This window comes from Corvus brachyrhynchos, unplaced genomic scaffold (genome assembly GCF_000691975.1).
Source record: "Corvus brachyrhynchos isolate BGI_N302 unplaced genomic scaffold, ASM69197v1 scaffold101, whole genome shotgun sequence".
NCBI lineage: Eukaryota > Metazoa > Chordata > Aves > Passeriformes > Corvidae > Corvus > Corvus brachyrhynchos.
In genome coordinates, this window is record NW_008237239.1 from 15,103,923 (window position 1) to 15,119,220 (window position 15,298).

A 15,298-nucleotide genomic window follows, 5' to 3' on the forward strand; every position below is an offset into this window, starting at 1 on the left:
ACTAATAAAGGAATGTTTGATAGAAAAATTGTAGCATGAAAGTAATGCAGACATAATTTTCTAATATTTTCCTTTTTCTTTCTTCATTAAAATACAAATCATAGACTTGAACAAGCAAATCCTTTAAGAAGAAATTTACAGTTGAGGTTTTGGCAACAGTATAAGGTAAAATGTTTGTTCAACAGACACACCTTTTCAGTATGCCAGAAAAGATCTGTGTTTTCATAAGACAAAAGAAATAGTAGTTTTTTCAGAGCCCAATAGTATCAAACTATAATTTTGTACAAAACTATTTGTGAGCACAAATTAAAAAATTGCTGTTGGATGACAAAGACATCACCAACGCAGAGATGTTGTACACCCAACCTCGCTCTCATTAGTTTTCCCCTCATATAACACCTCCAGTCCCTGCAGGAACGGAATTTCTTCTGATTTGCTCCACTCTGCATAAGGAGAGAATGAACTTGTGCGTTTTTATTGAAAATACTGCATCACTCAGCGGTATTGTTCTATGGAGCACATGGCAAAGTGTGAGTTAAAAAAAATGCCGCAGCTAAAAAAAAAATCATCAAGTGAATGCCTGTAACAGTGACATGTTTAATCAACATAATGGGACTGATTCTACCAGGGTTAAGCAGTGCTTAAGTCAGTGAGAGGGGGAAAGCACACTCCAGAGCAGGTGCTCAAGCTGGCTCAGCATGCAGGGAAACTCCACATACTGCCCTGGCTGTATTGCCTTCATTAGTGTACACCTCCCCAGGTCCCTTATTCCCTGCAGCTGCCATAAGAGAAGCCAGAAAAAGTGCAGATAGAGCTGAAAGTCTGTGACACAAATATCAGACGTTCCATGTTGTGAGTGGGCAAACAAGTGACCAGAAGGATTTTACTTTCAGCAATCCTAAAATGAACAGATGAAAGAATTCATGGAACCCGTGTAATTCATAACCTGGTAGATACTGAACGTACATTCTTCTCCCAAAGTTGAAACTATATGGTAGGGCTTCACTTAGAAGGGTGAATATAACCCAAGGGAAGAGAAAAGAAAAAGTTGATTTCTCCTTTTCCATTTGTTCACAGTGGATCACTCTTTTCCTTGTCAGAGAGGGGTGTTTTTCTCTCCTTTAAGGAAAACTCCACATCTGGAACTACTATTTCTTAAAAAGGTAGCTTGTACTGAAACCCTGATTTGAAGCAGACTGTAGCTGATGAGACTACTGGCAGGCATAAGTTTCTGGAAATACCTTGTGTAATTTGAAGAGGGAAGAACTTTATCAAGGACTAAGAGAATGGAAGATGGAAAAATGTTTTATTTCCCTCCCTGAAAAAAACAATTGACTGTAAGTTACCTTGTGTGTCTCAGTACCAAGATTGGAAAAAGCAAAAAGACAAGACAGGGAAACATGTTAAGTTTTAAAATAACAGGAATAGCAAGGAATGGAAACACAGCACATATGAGCACAGAAATCCTTAGGGATCAGCTGATAAGCATACTGAAAGGGGAGGGAAGGATAGGAGAGTTCAAAAAATAGTTGAAATATAAAAAAAATTTTAAAAGCAACATGTCATCAGAATCAAAGAAAATCTTTATTCCTCATCTTGATTTACTAACACCAAAGTATTTTGACTACTAAATAGAAAGTTTCCATGGAATCTCAAAGATTTAGGTGGGATAAGGGCTAAAAAGAAAAATTATGTTTGTGTAAGCAGAAGAAGAACACAAAGAAATTCAAGGCTTAGCAATGTCATTCAAGGTAGGAGCTTTGCAATCATTAAAATCTCACCATAGACTTCAAGGTTTGGATGAGCCAGAAAATACAGGGTAGGCAGTATTTCTAAAAGGTTAGAAGCAGACTGACAAACTAAACATTAAAAATTATATTACATCATAATCAATACAATTATTCATCACAATCTAATTTGGCAGATATTTTCCTATTTCAAGTTCAAAGTGTTTCCTAACAGATCACTGGATTCAAACAGCTACAGATACAAACATGAATTTGAAAGAGGGAGGAGGTTCTTAAAACTACAAAGCCACTGTTTGTCAAGGTCCTCTAGCAACAATGCCTTGCTTTCCATTTGCTTGATTGCATGATTTGCATAAGATCAAATGTAGGCAATTGTGGACATGAAAAACAGATCGCTCTCAAACACATTAGAAACGGATCCACAAGCATTATGTGGAAACATGTTACAAGAAAATGCACCCCCATGCATGCAAAACTCAGTGATTAATGTCAAACAAACTATAATTTACAATACAGGGTGTGAATTATATGTTATTTTACAATTGATTTCATGTTGTTGCTGGAAGAATTTCACTGATCTCAATTTACAAGATGAACCCAGTAAGGACACAATTACTACTTTTAAACCTACAACAAAGCCTGAATTTTTTTTCTCATAAATTTGCTTGATCAGGTTATAGTCCAATCTGTTCCACAATTCCAATTCCCTAAGTTAATTTAAAGATCAAATGTTTCTTATTTCAATATTCCAATAACTACTCATGGAAACTACTTATTTCTTATCAATATAAAGCTAAACCTAGAAATTATAGAAGTTCACTGATGAAAAAAACCCCCTAAATTCAGGATTCGGTCTTGTTCTCATTTTTAGACTCAGAAGAGCAGAAATCACTAAAGAACAAAGAAAAAGATCCTTTTTTGAGGGTACAAGATTTCTTCAAGTCATCCTATTAAAGTAGAAGGTAGACAGAAAAGTAATTCTGCATTTTTCGTGCCAAAAACAGAGCAAAGGAAGAAAGCTAAAATAAAATCCCACATCTCTGTTTTAAACCCATGACTTACTTTCCCCAAAGAAAAAGGTGGAGCAGAGGGAGAGGAAGGATCAACTTGCCTTTTTATCTCTTTGACCTCAGAGGCAACACAAACAAACTAAATTATTTTCTATCTCATGCATCAGGAAGATAATTGTGAACTATAGTGACTATCATTAAAATTGATATTTGCATACCACTACTTATGACATTTGTGGGGTGTGTGGAACTTCCCACACTAACCAACTATAGTGGTTGGTATTCCATCAGTTTCTAATAACCACCTGCATAAGTCCTGAGAGCACAATCAATGCATGAAACAGAAAGAATAAAGAATGACCCTGTTTGCATGGTCAATAAGAACACTCACTTTGCTTTGATGAGATTTAATGGGTAGTTATTGAAAGATAATATGCAACACTACAGTGCCACTCTTAGCATGGAATTTGAGAGATGTTACTAAAATAGAGTACAAAAACATAATTAGTACAGTCCAAAAAAAAAACCCAAACCCAACCAAAAATCAGAGATTTAACAAAACATGAGCTTTACCATTTAGTTGTCAGAATACATCCCAGTTCAAAAACACCACAGTAGTAATAGCTACAATATATTAATTTATCTTTAACACTCATATTTTATATTCAGACTTACTGCAAGAGAGCCACACACCCTCTTTGTTCCCCTCTTCCACCCTATTTCCACTCTCCCTGGTTTCAGGCAGCTACTGTAATGACCAGAAATGGCAACGTCCTGTCCTGGTGAACACTCACATGACTTGGGCAAGGAATCCCACACAGTTTCTCTCAGGAAAATAATTGAGACAATAGTTATCCCATTGCTATAGTCAAAGGAAAATGATACAGCAACACTGTAGCAAGGGACTGTTAGCAGCACAACAACAAAAACCTGCTGAGAGAATAAGAAAATTAAAAAACTTCCAAAGAATTCCAACCAACACGTAGTTTATGTAGGTACACTGTACAAACGCTTCAGGTCATTACTCACATCCTTACTCTGTTCTCTCATCTTCTTTCTCACAATCTATTAACTCATAGTAACTTAATATTTAATTAGAAGATAAACTCCTTGTGACCGTAAATCTGCATCACCAAATACAACCATGGCCCCTTCTGATTTCTATGCACCAAAAAAAATCCCAAACATCTAATTCATATGCTAAGTGACAAGGTCCACATTATCAGGCTTCCTCCATCAGACACCATTAGCAGTTCTCTGCCTTCCACCATTTCCTGAAAGCAAGCAACAAGTCATATTTAACTTTTAGTACAGTATATCATGCTTGCTTTATTTATAAAGCACCAATCACATAATTATATTGACTCTCAAAGAGCCATCACTAATGTACAACTTTGTCTGGAAGGGTGTTACACTAATGCTGCATCATTTCATAGATTTGCAAACCCCACACCATACCCATCACTTCCTTGAAAATATTTCAGAAAAAAACAAGGTATCACAAATGACACCCCTTAGGTACTTCAGGCAACTCAATCAACAGGAAGAAAGTGCTCATGTACCTAATTGCATAAATTAGCAATGGATGGCCTTTCACGTGTGCAACTGGCCCTTTAATTGAAGAAAACAGCTGTCTTCCAAGATACTAGCAAATTCTACAATATTAATTAACAACTAAGAATGCTTATGTGATTCTGTGATGTGACAAAATTTAAAGACTTTTGTGAAGCCATTGAAAACAATCACAAGTAACAAAGAGAAACAAATAAACCCAGGGTCACAAATAACTGTTTTCAGAAAGCACCATAAGCTGTTGTTCTGCTCTAAGAACAACAGCAAAGACTTTGACATAATGGCACATGGACAAAATAACTTGGCTTCCAGCTGGCCAGCAAATGCTGATGTTTTTTAGAAAACTATTTGTTCAGCAGTAAACATCTCTGGTTTTCCAAATTACTTGTAAAGGAAAAAATTCTTTACTGTGAGGGTGGCAAGACGCTTGAACACATTGCCCAGAGAAGCTGTGGATACCCCAACCCTGAAGTGCTCAAGGCTAGGCTGGACAGAGCTCTGAGCAACCTGGTCTAGTGAGAGGTGACCCTGCCCGCAGCAGGTCCCTTCCAACCCAGGCCATTCTATGACTCTATGAAATCCTCATTCCTTTTGAGACCTCTACACTTCAGAAGAATTCAGGGAACTTCCAGGTCCCATCTTAGGAAATAAAAAGCATAGCACAAAAACATTAGACATATGGAAGCATGAAAACATAACAGTTATGTATTGGACTGTGCAAGAGTTATATTCAAGAAGAAAAACCCTTTGGCACAACTGTGAAACAAAATGATCTTTCATCATTTCAGTTTGAAATGATTTCAAGAAATTAGTAAAGACTTTACATGCCTGAAAATGGTTCCACTGTTGGAAAAGGGACAGCTCTGAAGTACATTAAGGCTTTTAAAGATAATTATGTTTTAACAGCAAAGATTATCAAGTTTGTTTGCCTTCACATTTAGTAACAGTGTCCCTTGGTTATGCTCTTACACCCTTAATTGTTGCACGGAAAAACTTTCTGCCATTTATTGTCCCAAAGTCTTGTACTTCTTTAAGCCAAAAGTCAGGTTTCATCCTGACCAGTTCACAGGGCCACATAAACCATTCCTGATTGTGTTTCATTGTTCCTTTTTATTTTAGTAAAACTATTTTAGTTTTAACCTTCCTTAGATAGGTACACATTTTTTATTTACACATTATTCCTATGCCTATTATTCCTATCTCATCGTAAAAGCTGGAAAGCAAGGATTCCAGTCTTTTATTTTAAAGCCACAACCCTGAGATAGCTGCTATGGGAACATTTTCCAGGCTGTTCTTACTCTCCAGTTAGGACACACTAGCTTGAAATCCCAAAGGTGCTCAGCTGAAGAGAACTCAAATCACGAGGAGTGCTCCACACCACATGGTTTAGAAAAAGCAGAAGGGACACATCAGAGAACACTTAAACTTCTCTTCAGACTTTAGCACCAACTAATGCACCTCATTGCTTGTGTGACTCTAAAGACATGTCATGTCACTGACCACAGAAGAATCATGGTGCTCCTTGGAACCCTCCTTCCCATAACATTCCTGATATGTTTTCCTCTGACCCATCAGCATTAGTCACCATCAGAAAAATATGGAGGCATTTTGGGAGGTTTTTCAAAAGCTTCTCCTGCTGCCAAAATGACAGAGCCAGTCAGTCAGTGCAAACATTCAGTATCAAATGAACCTAACAAACTTCCAGGTTACATCTTTGCTAACTAGAATTAAAACCATTCACTGCCTCCCTAGTTTACTTCAATTGTAGAAGCTGGACAAATAAAGTGAGTTTGAAGGTCAGAGGGGGAGAAAACAGAAAGAAGACAAAGCACATTAATTTTTACCAGGCACATGAAGAGAAGTAATTGTGGTCAATAACGCTAGCTTAGTTTTATGTCCCTCTTTGTCATTTCTTTATACATCATATGGAATGAAGATTTTAAGATTTAAATGAAAATTTCCATTCATGAATGCTTCCAATCCAGTCTGTATTTCTTATATATGCAACTGTATTTCTTATTTCAGCTTAAATAGAGTTATGTTAGTATACATCATAAGAACCATAATGTCTCAGTCAATGCTGAGCCCAAAATGGGAAAAAGGAAGAAAGAGTGGTTTGACCATTTTACTTCTGTATTGCTTCAGCTTTATATTCACAACTGGAAAATATATTTACACTAGGCAAATACATTGCAAATTTGAATCTCAGATACCTGCTTCTATAAAAATGGAACTACTCTGGATTCACATTAGCATGACCAAGAACCCTTAGGCTCACGAGCAGAAGTACATCCCGTATTCCCAAGTAATTCCAATCTTGCTGCAGTAGGAGAAACAAAATTCAGACCTACCTAACATTTGGTGCTGAGGTAATTGTAGAGAACAAGAAAAGTGCCAGGCTGCCACTTTCACAACCCACTGAAGAACACTATATGAACGTGCTGCTGTGGCAAGTAAGATGTGGTTATATATGAATATATGGTAAGCAACAGCAACTATTACTATCTGTTTTATATAAATCAACAGTGCAGTCTCATCTGGAGCAGCATAGACTACAGAGTGCAGAAATAAAGTCTGTCTGGAAAACAGCAGTGAGAGAGCACAGACTTACAAACACTTTGTTAGGAAGAGAGGCTGCAAAAACAACCTCAGAGAAGGAAACAAAGGAGACACACCATACAGGGGTATAAGACAGTAAGTGCTACACAGAAAAGCAATAAGGATGCTCTATTCCCATGAATTCCCATTCAATAATAGAGGGGGAGGGGGGAGGAAGGGAGGGAGAAAGGACATGCAATAAATTCAGAAAGTGGAATTTTCAGAGAAACCCACCCCACCTAAAATCATGAAACATCTACTACTGCTGACAAGAAGATTCAAGTTTATTTTCATAAATCAAACTTGGGGGGAGAAACATTAAGTATCAATAAAATGTTTTTAAAATTATTTATGTAAGCATCACCATAATTTGCAAATCCTGCAAGATTTCTATACTTCTCTCTTTGTATCTGAGACAACTTAGAACTCGTTAACACTGTATTTATTTTTATATAAGTTTTTCCGCCAAGCAAAGGAAAAGAGGGATGGGATCAAAGAAATTAATTTCCAAAATTAATTAATTAATTTTGATAAAAATTAGACAACTTTACTTGTAGATTTTTCTTACTCGGATTTAGTATGCATACCAAATTACAAAATACCATTTTAATGCCAAAACAATTGTCTTAATAAACAAAAGCAAATTCACCAAACAAGCAGAAGCTTCAGAGAGAACACTCAACACTAGAAATTGGAACCTAAACAAGAAAACTACAAGAAGGGCTCTTTGAACTGCCGTCAACTACAAGTTGATTCAATAAGTGATTTATAGGTTGCGAGTTTTATTTAGCAATCTATGCATTTTACATCCATGGTGAGTAACTTTTTTCACCATTTTGTGTAGTCCCAGGCATGTGAGATGATTAGAGAACAACTCTCACCATCCAGGCAAGCCATCATGAGATTTAAGAGTTTCTGTAGAAGAGATACTACCACCTTCCTAGGACCAGAACAGCTCTGTATTCCTGAATTATAGTCAGAGGATAAAGGAGTTTGCCAAAGCATTACTGTAGTGCTGGAACAGGGATAGTGGGAGGACTCAGCTTCTGAGCACTGCTCCTAAACAAGACAATTTATAGCAAGTTAAATCTGTTGCAAGACTACAAAAGCTGAGCTAGTTTTCCGCTGACCACAAAATAAGCAGCATAGTAAAACATACTGTATTTCTATCTGTCCTTCTCTCTCCTTACTAGAACAAGCAGCCCAAGCTGTAGAGTCATTAATATGGTCAACACATGGTTGGGCAAAATTATTTGGATTCCTTATTTGTTTTGGGTTTTTGTTTTGTTTCATTTCATATTTACTTTCAAAACACACACACACAGAAACAAAGGCAAAAAAATGAAAGCCCAAAGTTTTTTTCAACTTGACATGTTGCACTACCCAGTTATGGCATGTAGTGTCAGTAATGTCATCAGATAACGTAACTGCCACAATCTGATGTGATGCATTAAACTGGGATTACCAGAATAAATCATGTTTGTGGGTGCACAGATCACAGGTGGTGCAGTCAGCTGCTCTGTATTATGGCATATCTATAGGATGTGAAGATTAGGATATAATGTCCAGAGGCTTGTTCTCATTTGTGAAGTGCTTTGCAACCATAAGTCAATAGTAAGGAGCCACAAAACAGTTATAATGGCATAAACCATCATCAGGGAAAAATACAAATCGATCAGTGCCAGCGATATAAAAGGGAGATCCTGCATCTGTCCCTAGTCTCATAAATTCAGTGGTTGTTGCAGGCTTTTCCTCTGTCCCACGTGTACTTTATTAACAACAGTAACTATCATAAATAATAATAATGCAGAGTAGTTTATTTCAAGATGAATGCTCTTCTTATTATCTGTTGATCCTATACCTTATTTCTTACATCGTGTCTGTGTTCCTCCGGTAAATGGGAGGGGAGAGCTAGCTAAATTTATTGTTTGAAGTTTATGCTCTTTAATTGGCAACAGAGTGTTATGCCCAGAAAGTTGTCTATGTAGGCTCCTTGAAATATCTGCATACCTTAACCAGCATGTTAAGCCTCTACAAAGGAGGCATAGAATTTACATTCTACTGCGTGCTATAAATAAGTAATAAGAACAGATTAGAATTATGCATTTACGCCTACTAGTGAGAGTGAGATGCATAATTCACAAGTGGCAAACCCTTAAGAGGCTTTTGTATTTCACCCCACTCCTCTCCCTGCTCCAGTCTTGTCTATGTAGAATGCAGTATATTGTTCAGTCCCACTGTTTCACTATTTTAGTATTTTTTTTTTCAAGATAGGTTGTTTAGGTTTTGTAATGACCACTTCTTTCTTGAAGAAGAGCAACTGACACTATGTTAGTAGTCATTGCTGGGTATGTGCCTGCATTATGTTACATTATTGGTATCGTCTTTATGAATTTTCTTGTGAAACTCAGGGACACAACTAAGAGACTGCAGGACTTGCAACTGAAACTTCCCTATGCTTCCCCAGCACAGAGAGGACATACGCCTGTTGGAGAAGGTCCAAAGCAGGGCCACCAAGTTGATTAATTGGATGGAGCGCCTCTTCCATAAGGAAAGGCTGAGAGAATTGAGATTGTTCAGTCTGAAAAGAGAAGGTTTCGAGGTGACCTAATTGCAGCCTTCCGGTACCTGAAGGGAACGTACAAGAAAGAGAGCAAGTAGTGACAAGGGGGAATGGATTCAAACTGAAGGAGAGTCAGCTTAGATTAAATTTTTAGGAAGAAGTTCTTTACTGTGAGAGTGGTGAGGCACTGGAACAGGTTTCCCAGAGAAGCTGTGGATGCCCCATCCCTGGGAGTATACAGGGCCAGGTTGGATGGGGCTTTCAGCATCCTGGTCTAGTGGAAGGTGTCTCTGTCCATGGCAGAGGGGTTGAAACCAGATGATCTTTAAGGTCTGTTCCCACTCAGGCCATTCTATGATTCACAGTTAACATGACATACTGCTCCTCTAGCTGGACCTCCTGGAGGAATAGACTAATCTCTATGTCCATTCACATCCTCAGCTTTTCTGCTGAAGTCTGAAAATACCTGTTGTGACCACCACATGAAGGCCACAGATTTTTCCAAAACTGTGGCTTTTCCCCACAACAGTCCTACCTCCAAAAACTCTGTTACCTGGTGATAAGGTGTAGAAACAAGGCTCTATTTCAGTCTAGCTGCTTTACTAATTTTTGGTTCTCTGGCTGCAGCACTACAGTGATGATTCATGTACCTCCCAAAGCAGCATCACCAGGGACAGGCTCTTTGGTGAACAAGTTACCTTCTAATTTCTCTCAGCTCTTTTGAACTTAGTTTATTTATCTACCTGGATATTCCTTTGTCCTGCATGCAAATATTTGAAATTATTTTCTAGCTCTAATTACCATTTGTTTATTTTGCCTCGATCTCTGCCACACAACTTCTTTTCATATTTAAGCCAAGACTTGTACCTCTTTTTTATGGTAACATTTCTTATTTATTAATCTTCTTATCTATTCAGTGTATCTCACTTGATTTTTAGTTTTACTTGACAAGTTTTCTCTGCTCTTTTTCTCTGCCTGTAAACATAGGAGAAAGATTTAAATTGTGCATGTATTTTAATTCCCAGTAGAATTTAACAGCTTAAAAATTGTTATGTGACCTGCAATGTTGATATTAAATCCCAAGAGTCATACCTCAAAACATTCAAAACACATTAGTCAAAATGTTCAATCTAACTTATTCTTGAGCTGATGAAAAGGCTAGCATTCCAGCTCAGAATATTTAAAAATTGTTGTCAATTGGATTCAATTTTTGTTTCCTGATCAGAATAAAAATTACTAACACTATTGAAATTAAGTGATCATAAATAGGTCCAAAGTTGAAGTTAATATGAAATTCAGCTTTCAAAAGGAAGCTATTGACATACTGCATCAACATGGGTTACTTTCCATTATTGATAATTTCCTTAATTCTCAGAATTTCTCCTAGAATAGACTGAAAATGTTGCTTATGCATCCTCTGTGTGAACTCCCCCTGTCTAGCCAATGATCCTGGGTAGGTGAGCAATGAGGACCCAGAATCTCCTAATACACCAGATCCTGTGGTCACCTCTGAGCAACCTTATGTAGCCATAAACATACCCAGACATGCAAAAAAAAGAAATCAAGATATGCAGAGTGTAAACGTGACTTAAATGTACCTCTGAAATCAAGGAACCTGGTATGTCCAAAGCAGGCAACACAGAAGTTACAACTTTTACCATCCACCTTCCTATTCATCTTAAGACCCCAAGCCTAAGCCTTACTTAAGGCAGACTAATCTGATGTTCTTCTTATGTGTTTAGCTTTATGTTTGCTGAAATATTTTTTCCCACTACTTAATTTCCTGGTAACACATCACTTTAATGTGTCACTCTATTTATACAACAAAAACCATGGAAATTAAAGAAAGAAAAAAAGGGAGAAATCCCCAGCAGCTTTCAGAGTCCAACTACAATTTATGTAAAATCCTTCAATCAGAAATAAATTGTTGTAAAAAGACATTTTCCATGGAAGACCAGTGAAAAGCATGATGGAGTTCAGTACTGACTTAAAAAGGCTATTAAACTTTATGTAAACAATTTAAGCAATCAGAAATTTAAGTTAGATTTCTGGCAGTGATACCAGAAGAGGAAGTATCCTGGAATGCCTCCCATGCTTTTTGGGACAAAATCCCATATTTCATATGTTTCCACTAAAATTAAGAGGATAGAGAAACAGATTTTGAAAATACATTAATACTCCAATCATACAAACCACCAAATATGTTTAAAATCAAACTTACATCCAACTATTTTATGGCCTGATAACACAGAGTCTTGTATTCTTCACACACAAGAAAAGACTTGTGAAAGATGGAAAATACTCAGAAAAGTCTGAACTTATATTAACTGGCGAAGTATTTTAGAAATGCAAGTTATAAGGAAGTTTCCCAGACTTATTGTAATTATAAGTCCTAAACATATACAAAAATCAAAGATTCCCCTTTCCATAATTTTTTCTCATTACAGCTTTCTGTTTTATTCAGTAAATAAAATGCTGAAAATATTTCATTAATGGTAAATGACTCAATACCCTCATGGCCATGCATTTAGCAAAACCAAGGGAAAGGGGAAACCCAGTTGGGAATCATCTAGAAGTTCTGCTGTGGCATCACCTGCCTGTACATTGTCATTAACATTCCACTATTGTTAAAGGAATGTTGGGACATACCAGGTATAGAGAGAAGGGTCTGTGCCTAGCACTAGCCAAAGAGGAACACATGTACTGCTCTGTCAAATTATCACAGCTGATAAACCAGCACACTTTGTAATGCAGAAGTGTGGAATAAAATATCTATTTCTAACTAAATATTAGCAGTTCAGGAGACCAACTGTTCCTAAATTAATAAGGAGAACTATGAGTATCTTTTCCAGGGCATAAGGAAAAGCTCAGAGAGAAGTTTCATTATGCAGCTGGAAATATTAAGAAGGCTGCCCCATTCTATCCAAGCCTATTAAGTTATGGGTAATTGAGGTGTGTCCTTATAAACAGATACCTAGAGATTCAAACAGAAGCAGCAGGTTAGGCCTTAGTCCACCTGTGCAAGAAGCATCATATCTTTATTTACCTGAGTCCAGCATTACTTGAAACTAAGCATAAATCATTTATCAAGCATCTAAGAATGATCCTGGAAAAATCAAATAAAATCATCTAGAAAAGTGGAGATGTTTTTCTTGATCTATAAATATATTATTTATAATTTCAATATAAAATCTTGCACAGTTTCTGATGTTTTCTAAAGCACTTAATGAAAGTGTGACTTGATGAAATCTTGTTTTAAACAATAAGCTTATGTGTCTGTTTTATCAGAAAAATTAAAATCTGAACAGAACCCACCATTTTGCCATACCAGCTTCAGGCAAACCCCAGTTGCCAGGCATACTGCTGAAAATAAGATCCCACAGAAAGTACTTCAGGCTACAAGCACAACATGGCCAAGAAAGCATATCCTAGTTCTTCCAAATCTTCAGAGTTCTCACAATGTTTAATAACAAGCAGTGGTCACCATGAGACAACAGCTCACAAAGACAAACTATGACACTTGATGTGAAGCTGTCACTGACAAAAGAAAAATGCAGAGAAACAGATTAGCCCTTCAGAAAAATCCAAGAGCAAAGCAGACAACATTTGGCCACTTTACTCAAGAGAGGTTCACACACACAACATTACAACAACCTGATCTCAGAAAGTAGCAAAGTAAGAATTTGCTATCTAACTGCAAAGAGGATATCTTGGAGAAGACCTACAAATCCACATGCCAGTGCAGAGCACCTACAAGGCAATTATATGTGGACGTTAAGAAGTAAGCTCTGCTGATGAATAAAAAACGAAGAAAAAAAGGCTGTAAGGCTGTAAATTCACATTTTACAAATTGAACTCAACGAACTCTTGATTTAAATGTGTCCTTCTTGGAAGACACTGTCTTCTGAAGAAATCTCAGCATCTTTAAATCTGCTTACCAACCTACATATATTGAAGGAGAAAACACAGAACAAAAAGCTTACATATGTCTAATTCTGACAAATATTTTGAAGTAATATCACAGGACAAAATAATCTGGGAGTTTTACATTTTTTAAGAGCTTTATTTCTTATCATGGAATTTAGACAAGCCATTAAATCAATGCTTTTCTTCTCTTTGTTTAGAAAACAGAGCACATAGCCAAAATAATTCTTATGTGCCAAAAGGGAAAGGATAGAAAAAATACTCTCCCTTTTCTACAGCTATCAGCTCTGAAGAAGCTATTTTGCTCCAGTTCACTTTGGTACATACAGAAGATTGGAAGGTCTCAATCACTCTCATTTCATAATTTGTGTTGCATTTTAATTTTTAGAAAGTGGTACTCAAGTAACCTGAGAGCTCAGCAATTCCAGCAGGGTTAGCGTGAGTTCTCTCCTGGCTTGCTGTGTTACCCAAATCTGATCAAAGGACAAGGACTCCAGAAGCTTGTCCAGCTGTGGTTTTATAATGACACCATTAGGTTTTGCTCTATAATCAAGGTCCCTAAAAGTCTGTGTAGCTTCAGGCTTAATATCTGCGACAAGGTTAACTGAAATCTGCAGCAAGGATAACTACTTTAGCAGATATTTAAACACTATTTAAAAGGATTTTAAATAAGCAGATTTTATTTAACACTGCACTAATGCACTGCAATAGAAAATGATACAAGAGAGCTGCTACAAATAAACATAATGCTTTTTACCCTTCCCCTGCCTCCCTCCCCTCTGAATTCCCCAGATCAGTATTATTAAGTCCAACGAGTGCACCAGATCTTTCTGTCTGAATTTGAAATACCGGAACGCCAGGCTCAGACAGCCCATTTGCCCTTTGGTTTGGTGCCTGCTGAATCTGCATTCTGGGTCTGTGGAATTAATTACGGTAGCACCGGTCACCGGCAATGTCAGCGTTGCCACTTCAGGTGCATCAAATGTGCCTTCTTACATGCCTACAACTCGTAGAGGAAGGCAGCTCCTCCTGTAAGGCTGGTGTACCCTGCCCTCTAGTGCCAGGTGCACCTCTAGATGTTCACTTAAATGCATAAAAGGGCCAGAATAAAGCCTGGAGAAGCAGGCATTCTTCATATGCCATCCTGTATGACTTATCAGCTAGATATGTTGCTAAACCAAATATAAGGGGTCAGCCTGGCACTGTTGCATAGTAATGCAAGACCCTAAAATAAGCGCGAGACACTGGGCCAAGTCTCATTGGGTCCCATGCAAGATGTTTCAGACAACCAATTCTACCTACAAAGAAGCAAAGACTAACTTTTATTGCTCACCATGGTGTTAAAGAAGTCTCTGCTTCACAAAAAAAAAAAAAAAAAGAGAAAATGTGACATTCAGGGTTATAATATATATATAAATCTAGCACTAACATTGTATTTGATGGCAAACAACTCTTTCCAATACCTGTAGTGGAAGAACAGACTGAGCGCATCTGGTAATTTTAAGTATTTCACTGCCACCTGGAAGATGGGAAATAAACTCATACCAGAGGACTACAGAATTTTTCTATTGTTTGTCCTTTAAGGCAAAAGCTGCCTGTCATCTTTGAGCAGGACCCAAAACAAAGGAATGCAAATCCTTAGGGTTGGAAATCGTTGTTCTTAAACACGGCTACGGCTGAAAAATATGAAAAGTAACCACAAGAACAACATCTTAAACATAAGATAGTAAGGATTTTCTTCTCAGTGGTTCAACTTCTTGCAGTGTGATACATCTCACTGCAATTATCTTCTACAGACAATTCTGTGGATTTTCTTGCTCAAATTGTTTCACTTGGCAATCAGTGCAATACTGATATTACGATGGATTCTGCTTTTATTATCA

General features: G+C 37.3%; 1 protein-coding gene across 1 annotated transcript in view; it reads right to left on the minus strand.

Moving 5' to 3' along the window:
* Positions 1-15,298, minus strand: part of USH2A (usherin) — a 388,071-nt gene that overhangs the window by 199,451 nt on the left and 173,322 nt on the right. The window lies entirely within an intron of this gene.